Below are 9,897 nucleotides of genomic sequence, written 5' to 3' on the forward strand. Positions count from 1 at the left end.
CTGCAGGTGTGACCTGCGGGACTGGCTACTTTGGGCAGCTCGTTAAAGCTCATCCTCTGGCTAGGACATTGGACATCTCTTGGTTCACCATTCTTGAGGATGATCCTCCTGTGAACCACTCAGTCTCACTGCGATTGCACAGGTGGTGAACCAGCTGGGGGTAGGGAAAGCTGCAGGGATCTGTGGTATCCTAGGTGAACTTCTCCAAGCTGGTGGTAATGCTGTCCCCCTGTCATTGCAAGCAATCTTTGATTCCATTTGGGAGACAGGTGTCATCCAAACTGACTGGAAAACAGGACTTTTCATTCCTATCTGGAAAGGGAAGGGTGATCGTCTGGATTGTGCGAACTACAGGGGGATAACACTGCTCTTGGTGCCTGGTAAGGTCCTTGCTAGGGTCATCCTCAATAGGATCAATGATCACTTGCTCACCTACCCACGACTACATCCTGGCACTGAGGATTCTCATCAAGCACAGATTTGAATATCAGCATTGTAGCCTTTGTCGATTTTCGTACAGTAATCAAGTCAGGTGATTGAGCTGCCCTGTGGGACAACCTGAGACTTTGTGGGATCCCCCGGAAGTTGCTGGATATCATGGCCACCCTTTACACTAGTACTGTGAGTGCTGTGCAGAGTGGAGACAGAACCTCTGTGTTTTCCCAGTTGATTCTGGGGTTTGTCAGGGGTGTGGTCTTGCTCCTACTCTTTTCATTGCTTGAATGGACTGGGTGTTGGGCAGGGTTGTGGGGTCCAGTGGCTGTGGGGCATCTGTTGGTGAAGAGAGATTCACTAATATTGACTTTGCCAACAATGCTGGCATCTTCACAGAGTCAATAGAGGCTCTGACTAGGACCCTCAAGAGACTAAGCTAGGAGTTTGAGCATCTGAGCTTGCGAGTGTCTTGGATAAAAACTAAGATCCAGGCCTTTAATGACCTCTTGGGCACAGCCATCAACAGTGTGTCTGTTTGCAGAGGGAATGTTAGCCTCTTCGAGAGGTTTACATACCTTGGCAATGACATTCATGTCTCTTAATGACTCTTCCTATGATGTCAGTAGATGGACTGGGAGAGAGCATGGGAGGTCATGAGGTCGCTGGAAAGGGGTGTGTGGTGCTCCCGATACCTGTGCAAAAGAACAAAGGGCCAAGTCGTTAGTGTTCTGATTCTCCTTGTTTTGCTATATGGTTGCATAACATGGACTCTGTTCAGTGACCTGAGATGAAGACTGGACTTCTTCAGTACTGTGTCTCTTCAGAGAATCCTTGAGTACCACTGGTTTGACTTTGTGTTGAACAAGTGGTTTCTCATGGAGTCCCGAATGAGGCATACTTCCTGCATTGTGAGGGAGTATCAGTTATGGCACTAAGGCCATGTGGGACGATTCCCTGAGGGTGATCCAGCTTGCAAGATCCTCATTGCTGAGAAGCTGAGCTGCTAGACCAGGCCAAGGGGATGCCCACATAATACCTGGCTGCGGTAGATAGATGGTCATTTCCAGAGGATGGGACTGGACCGCATGTTTGCCTTGGGGGTTGCCAACTGGGATCCTGAGGTGTTTCATTGTGTGGTGAGTGAGGCAATGCGCTGTCCCAGTGCATGCTTCCCATCCTGACCTAACCTGAATACAGGCTTATGTTGGTCATCAAAGACAAAGCAAAAATCAACCATGGACGGGACACCAGTCTATCAGGGGGCATATTCACGCAAACACACTAACTCAGAATTCCATCTTATTCTCAGGATTAACTCAACATGCACTTATTAAACATGTGAGCAAAAAAATGGAGCACCTGTTAATAAGCAGTTAATGGGGCCTGCCGTTGCAATTCAGTTGATTTTTTAAATTTAATTTTTAATTAACTGAAGTAAAATCAAATCATTTTGGAATTTTTGATAGAACCCTTCAGAGTAGAGTGTTACAGAGTTACTTTTGATCTGTATACTACTGTAACTTCTGGACGCTGCACTTTTTTTAGATTAATTTATTTGCGTTATTAGTCTTATTTAAATTAGAATTGATCTGTCTCCTGGTTTGTCACTGATAGCATCCACTAGGAGGAGGAGGAGGTTAGGAGCAGGTGCTGATATAGTAGAACCGGAAAAATAGATTTTAAATGCATTTTAAATTTACTGCCCAAGTGTAATGCACGCAAACCCAAGTGCCGGCTTGTCCTGACTGCACTTCAAGTGGGCTGCAAACTTAGCTGCCTTATGTCTACAACACCTGAAACAGTAAGATACACTGAGAAACTGAAAGTGGGGTGTATTAAATACTTCCGTAATTAGCTACTTGCAATGCGATCGTGAGCACCTAAGCACCTCAGTTATACAGAAGCAGTTTGTCCACAGAGAAAAAAAGCAAAGCAAAAAGGTTTTAGAACTGGTCTGCCATCTATTGTAATGGGAAATGTTCAATCGCTGTCAAATAAGATGGATGAACACTCTGCGCTTATAGCACCATAGCGTATTAAAGTATGGGGGTGTTTTGTGCTTTACAAGGAGCTGGCCTAAACCTGAAATACCATATATGTTTTAAAGCTGGACAGATTTCATCTAATACAAGCAGACATAGACCCTTTGTAGTGTGGAAAAAGATAGGAGGGGTACTGGTCAACTATGTGAATAAAGGATGGTGGAAAATGGATCATATTACAGTTAAAACTACTGTTTGTAACTCAGACATTGAAATTCTGGCTCTCGGAATTTGTCCCTGTTATTTTCCCAGGGAGATAAATTATATCATTCTTATTAATGATTATATTTCTCCTTCTGCAAATGGGGACCTAGCAATGGATATCATTCATTGTGATCCCAATTCTTTAATGATGACTCACTCCAACCCTGCAGTTATAATATGTGGGTGGGTTAAATCATGTGACTTTGCAACAAATGATGACAAATTTCCTTCAGTTTGTGACATGTTCCACTTGAGGAAAAAACAAACTGGACCTGCTGTATTCAAATATTGAAGATGCCTTTAAGTGTAATCTACTTGATCCTTTAGGCATTTCTGACCACAGCCTGATTCATCATATTCACAGATACAAGCCTGTTATTAGACAGCAACCTGTTACCACCAGAATAGTGAGGAAGTGAAGCCTGGAGGCTGAAGTGGTTCTGAACACAAGCCCTGGATTACTAAGGAACTAAAACGTCTCCTGATTGAGAAAAAGAGGGCATTCAAGTATGGTGACAAAGAGGCTCTGAAGGACCTACATCGTGTGTTAAAGAAAATGATCTGTGAAGGAAAGGAAGCCCGTCTCCCCACACCATCCCTACTACATCAACAACTCCTACAATATCACCTGGAATGGCCAGTGACAAGTCCACCTCTGATGATCAGTGTGGGCTGTCCATAACTTAAGACCAATTAAGGAGACAACAGAGGAAGCTACACACAGGTTAAGCTGCAAGACGAGATGGAGTCGGGCCTCAAGGTCTTAAGGCCTGTGTTGACCAACTTTGTGGTGTCCATGTCACCCTGTCAGTCTGTCCTTAAGACTTCTGGAAGTCCCTCTGCTATGGAAAACATCCTGCATTGTTCCTGTTCCAAAAAAGGCAGACACCTTTTCACCTAATGACTACAGAATAGTGGCACTTACGTCTCATATCATAAAGGCCTTTGAGAGGCTGTGTGATATAGTGGGTCCATGGCTTAGAAGAAAAGCCCAGTTTTTAAATAGGTAATCACCGCACTCGCAGCTTATAGGGGGGGGGTGTGGTAGTGTGGCCGGAGTGGTTCTCGGATGCTGCATGATGCAGGCATTTCTTCGCTTAAGTGCGCGGGTGAGGAATTGTCCGTATCCGTAATTGAAGCCGGGAACTGCTAATCGCCACACCTGAGCCATGTCCCCATTATATATATAGTAGCAGCACGAGTGGGGAGTGGGGAGAAAAAAAAAAGCAACACAACAACAACAACAAACAAACAAACAAACAAGCAAACAAACAAACAAGCAAGCAAGCACACGAAAGTAAGTACATAACGAAGGTTAGGAAAAGAAGCAGAAGCTGTAAGCTGAAAGCCAGTGCATGTGTGTGTGTGTGTTTGTGTGTGTGTGTGAGCGAGTGCGCAAGAGCAGGCTCATGGTATCGACAGGCAGCAGAGAGAGGTGAGCCCTAGCAGGGTGTTTGGCTGGCACCCGGGGCAAACGGATTGAGTCACTCCTGCTGAGTTTTGCAGAGGAGCAGGAGTGACCACGATCGAGGATGTCTTGCGGTGTAGGACAGGGAAGGCAACGGGAGTCAAAGAATTGGAGGGGAACCACAGTGTGAGTGCCCTGGCCGTTGGTGGAACCCAAGTTTCGGTCCGGGGAAGTTGCCGTACGGAGCCAGAAGACGGGAAGCAACTGGACGTGGAGCAGTTGAGGTGCAGGTAGAGTGACTCCCCTATTGCATAGCCCTAATAGGAGAAGCAGGAGAGCCGCCAGAAGAAGGCACCAGGTTTTGCTTTTAAAGGACTGCTTCCAGCCGTTGTTTTAACCTCATTTTTAAAGGATTTATTTATTGGATTTTAACCTCCACTTTATTTCACTGTTTTAAATGGATTATTTGTTTATTGACATTTGGAGCACTGCTCTATTTATTTTGAACACTGTCTTTGTTTTTTTTTTAATAAAAGCATTTGCACGTTTTTACACCATCCCCTTGCTTCATTGTGTCCTCACTGTCCAGGGGCCTCATGTATAAACGGTGCGTACGCACAGAAATGTTGCGTACGAACCTTTCCACGCTCAAATCGCGATGTATAAAACCTAAACTTGGCGTAAAGCCACGCACATTTCCACGGTAACTCACTCCTTGGCGTACGCAATTTATCCGCCCGGTTTTGCAGACTGGCGGCACCCAGTCTCAAAGCAGTGCTACTGTTCCTGTGTGATCACCCTTTCTTTCTTAAATCCACATTCCTGGCGCGGCTTTATAAATACACTGAAATTAACTGCATATTGTTTATTAGTGTAATGCATCTGATTGTAATTAACCTGTAGCAATATAATGGTCCACGGAATAGCCATAGTATTCCAAATACCATAACTGCTTTAGCGTTGTAACTCTCACTGCATCTTCTTTCAGCTGATCCCGTTAAGGGTTGCCACAGCAGATCATCTTTTTCCACATTACTCTCACTGCACCACTCGGAGTATTTATATCACTGTATCTGAGTGGGAAATCACAGCAGCAGCTGATTGGAAAGTGAATTATCGGTACACAGCATGAAGCAGATGCTGCCTGAGCCACAGCAAACGCTTTAGTCCCTGTACGGACTTCGTAGTTTAGAAACAGTTTCATCCCAAGAACTCTAAACGCACTAAATCAGTCCATCAAGTGCTCCTTGTAGAAATGTTTGGACTTATAAGTACAATTACCCCACTGTAAACTTGCACTACAGTTATAATATTGCACAACCTGTGCCACTTTATAAAGCGCGTATTTACATGTGATGACGGTATTCATTTCTAAGACGAAATGCAGCAAAACATGTTGATTATATTATACAGATAAAACTTTAACTTCATTTAAATAATCTGTATTGTTAATAATTAAACATGTGAGGACACGGTGCCGCAGCGTATAGTTCAAGGATAGCTCCTGCCTTGCGCTGTATTCTTGCTGGTGCTGACGCGACACTGGAAGGATAGACGAATAGAATAATTAAACATGTACTACGAAGATATTTCAATGTTCCTTAAAAGTTTTGAAGAATCGGCGTTCTAAGCTTACAAATGGCTTAACGTCTATTACAGAGCTGATTGTGTGGCGATTGGAGAAAGAAAAGTATGGACAGGAATTGGAGGTTAGTACGTTTGAAAGAGACAGTACTTCTGTAATAAATTATTTCATCGAAGGTCGCGCATGGTGCAGCAAGCCTCTTGCGTGAGATATGAACAATCACTGCGCCACCATGTTCCCATGTTTAATAACATGCTTTCATTCCTATCATCATGAAAATGATATCACGTATACATCTCAGTATTTTAATTATTCAGAGAGCTGTAATATCTCGAATGTAATGGATTATGTGTCCTGTCGGAGAAAGAGAAAGAACGGAAGCACGTAGTGATTCACACACACAGAGCACATAGAAGATCAAATACAGAACAAAGACTTTAACATGCTACTTGAGAAACTAGTAAAATAAATGATTTTAAGATGAAGTTTATGATGTTCTACTTTAATGGCAAAATAAACTACGTGATTAAAGTGGAAATTTCGAGATTAAAGTTGACATTTCGTGCTTTTTTCCCACTGTGTGCCTATGTTTTTTGTTTGTACCCTAATACGCTTTCATATGACACTCAGACGGTGGGCTACGACTCGCCTTTTCACGGCGACTTTGATATGTGATTTCTTTTTTATTTCGGGCACTGTGCGACTTTGTGAATTTGATCTTTCGAGTTTTTCCGACACTCTGTCAATCGATCAACTTTCTTTTGTTGATTATACCACTGTTTACACCAACAAATAGTACGCTTTTCCTTTGCCTCCACTTGGTATTCGCTGAAATTCTTATATTTTCCCCTGTGCTTTTCCCATTGTCTTTTCACAGAAGGCTATTTATATTGATTTGCATATTCAAAGAGGCGTAATTCTGGGAGGAGTTGGGGCGGGACAGAAGGCGCGTGCACGTGCGTTACTTTTCACGCGGATCGGGATTTATGTAGTGGAAGAACGTGAAAGTATGCGTGCGCACAGATTCCTGCATCTAGATTTTTCTGTGCGTACGCACAATCCCGCTTTTGTGCTTACGCCATGTTATAGTGTGAGTTCTACGCACGGCGTTATACATGAGGCCCCAGCTCATTTGGTTACATTACTGATGGTGCTGGGTTCAAGAGGTCCCCAAAAGGGAGATGGGAGCCTGAAGCAGAACCTGCATCATCACAGGCTGGTCCTGTACTATGAGTCGTCTTGTGATTGACTTTCTAGATCCACTGCAGTTTGCCTATTGGACAAAGATTGGAGTGGAAGATGTAATTATCTATCTGCTCCACAAGGCTTATTCTCACCTGGACAAAGCTGGCAGCAGTGTGAGGATTGTTTTTTGATTTCTCCAGCACATTCAATACCATCCAGCCATCCTTGTTAAGGGGTAAACTCAGAGATATGCTGGTGGATGAATCTATGATATTCTGGATAATGGACTATCTGTCTCACAGACCAGAGTTTGTGAGGCTCAAGGATTGGGTTTCTGATAAGGATGTGAGCAACACTGGAGCACCACAAGGAACAGTCCTGTCTACTTTTCTCTTCACTCTTTACACCTCAGACTATAAATATAACAGCAGGTTATGTCATTTGCAGAAATCTTTAGATGATTATGCACTTATTGGGTGCATTGATAAAGAGGATGAGACAGAGTATAGGAGTCAAGTGGAAAAGTTTGTTTCTTAGTGCAAAGAGAATTGTCTGCATCTTAACATCAGCAAAACCAAGGAGTTGATTATTGACTTTCTCCGCACCAAAGAACCTCTATGTGCAGTCATTATTCAAGGAGTGGATATAAAGGTGGTCCAATCCTACTAGTATTTGGGGGTTCATATTAATGACAGGTTGGACTGGTCTCAGAACACAGAGGAACTACAGTATATTAGAAAGGGCAGAGCAGGCTCTTTTTCCTTAGGACACTGCATTCCTTTAATGTGGGAAGTGACATCCTCCACATCTTTTATAACTCTGTGATGGCCAGGGTGATTTTCTTCGCTGTGTTGTGCTGGGCTGGTAACATCACTTCAGGAGAGGCCCACTGAATCAACAATCTAATTAAAATGGCAGGCTCAGTTATGGGATGTTAAGCGTGTCAAGAAACGTTACTTAGGCTTCTTTATACCAACAGCAATATGCCTGCATAATGCCTCACTGGGACTGTGACAGCCAACTCAGAACATTTCTTTTCCCTTTAATTTTATTGAAATTTCTTGCTTTATAGTAATTCCAGTGTGTGAAGATTAAATTGTGTATGTATATTTGTTTATTTATCTATTTATGAATTTATTCATTTAATGAGCATCTGTAAAAAGCCAAATTTCCCCAGGGACAAATAAAGTTTTGTATATCTGTCTATCTATCCTTCAATGGTTTTATATATGACAGTTTCTCTAGTATACTAAAACTCTTTTTAATTAAAACGTATTCTGTTTTTAAACAAGCATTATTTGCTGTAGGTATTACATATTGCATTAAGCTGTTTAAACTTATAAAAATAAAAAAAATTGAAAATTAGTAAACTATTTTTTATTAGTAACTCTTCATAATGGACATTTTTTTAAAAGCTGCCTAATCATTGTTCAAGAAAATTGTTTTGAGCTTTCTTCTCTACTTGTTTGATTTTATATTGTGTACAAATATGAAACGTAACATAAAGCAGCACACTGTAGTACTGGAAGGCACATTTTTGATCAATGCAAACAAGAAATAAAAAAGATAAAAACAGTCATACATGAAGACTGAGAATCAAGCTGATATATTCTTCTGTGACACAGTTTCTAGATGTGATGTCTGAGTGGAAAGGACATTTCTTATCACAATTGAATATAAATACTGAGGTTTAACTCTGTGCCTTTTGTATTTCTTCCAATTGAAGTCATCCATAGAGAAGCAGTAACAGGAGTACATCTGGAAGTCACTTTGGGAGGGAATGTTACGTTTAACTGTAAACCTTCACTTGACAACACAGTACAGGTGAACTGGAAGAAAAGCAAATCCTTTGCAACAGAACTTCTTTTAGCTTATACAGCCCATGAGACTTTTATTAATATAACCACAGAAAAAATTAAGTGGAGTAAAGAAAATCCACTGAATCTTCATATTACTGATGTGCAGCCATCTGATGAAGGGAACTACAGCTGTGAGGTGACATCAGCAACACAAGGAGTAAAGGAGATGAAGTGGGAGCTCACAGTCCGTCTAGAAACTGGTAATTTACTGTGTAACATTTACTCTTTCTTTCTTTCTTTCTTTCTTTCTTTCTTTCTTTCTTTCTTTCTTTCTTTCTTTCTTTCTTTCTTTCTTTCTTTCTTTCTTTCTTTCTTTCCTTTACTAAATGAGTGAAATTACTGTAAATGGGAATGTTGACAAATATTAAAGTATATTTACACAAAAATAAAGATGAAGAAAAGTTACAATTAAATACAGTAATCCATCCATCCATCCATTGTCTCCCGCTTATCCGAGGTCGGGTCGCGGGGGCAGCAGCTTGAGCAGAGATGCCCAGACTTCCCTCTCCCCGGCCACGGGCCTCCTCCCGGTTGGACGTGCCTGGAACACCTCACCAGGGAGGCGTCCAGGAGGCATCCTGATCAGATGCCCGAGCCACCTCATCTGACTCCTCTCGATGCGGAGGAGCAGCGGCTCTACTCTGAGCCCCTCCCGGATGACTGAGCTTCTCACCCTATCTTTAAGGGAGAGCCCAGACACCCTGCGGAGGAAACTCATTTCAGCCGCTTGTATTCGCGATCTCATTCTTTCGGTCACTACCCATAGCTCATGACCATAGGTGAGGGTAGGAACAAATACAGTAATATAAAACATTAATTAATCCATCTACCAAAGATAAAAAATGTGACAAAGTTTTTAAATCAATTAAAAATACCACCACCAGAGTAGAATAAACAACAAAAATGTCCTCAACAAATTAATGTTCTTTTAAGTGTAGTCAAGACAATGACTAAAGTATCTGCCAATTGAAAAGGAACTGAAATTTTGAAAGGCCCAAAATGAGTCTCTCAAGATAAAGGGCTAGGCTGCATGATCCCATTAATTAATCTACTGCAATTAAGTTGGAAATGGTGGATAAATGTGCAGTTGAAAACTTTATTAACGGCTGTATTATAATTATTGGTAATGATAAAAAACAAAATTGCAAATCATTTAAATTTCAATATATTATATGAGAA

At 41.8% G+C, this 9,897-nt stretch overlaps 1 long non-coding RNA gene across 1 annotated transcript in view; it reads right to left on the bottom strand.

Moving 5' to 3' along the window:
* The window catches only part of LOC127527444 (uncharacterized), a 61,508-nt gene extending 52,610 nt beyond the window's left edge, over nt 1–8,898 (bottom strand). Inside the window, exon 1 of the long non-coding RNA XR_007934748.1 lies at nt 8,721–8,898. This is a non-coding gene — a long non-coding RNA (uncharacterized LOC127527444). The remainder of the gene's footprint in view (nt 1–8,720) is intronic.
* Between the last annotated feature and the right edge of the window lie 999 nt (nt 8,899–9,897).

The sequence above is a fragment of the Erpetoichthys calabaricus genome, chromosome 4 (genome assembly GCF_900747795.2).
Source record: "Erpetoichthys calabaricus chromosome 4, fErpCal1.3, whole genome shotgun sequence".
Classification (NCBI taxonomy): Eukaryota; Metazoa; Chordata; class Cladistia; order Polypteriformes; family Polypteridae; genus Erpetoichthys; species Erpetoichthys calabaricus.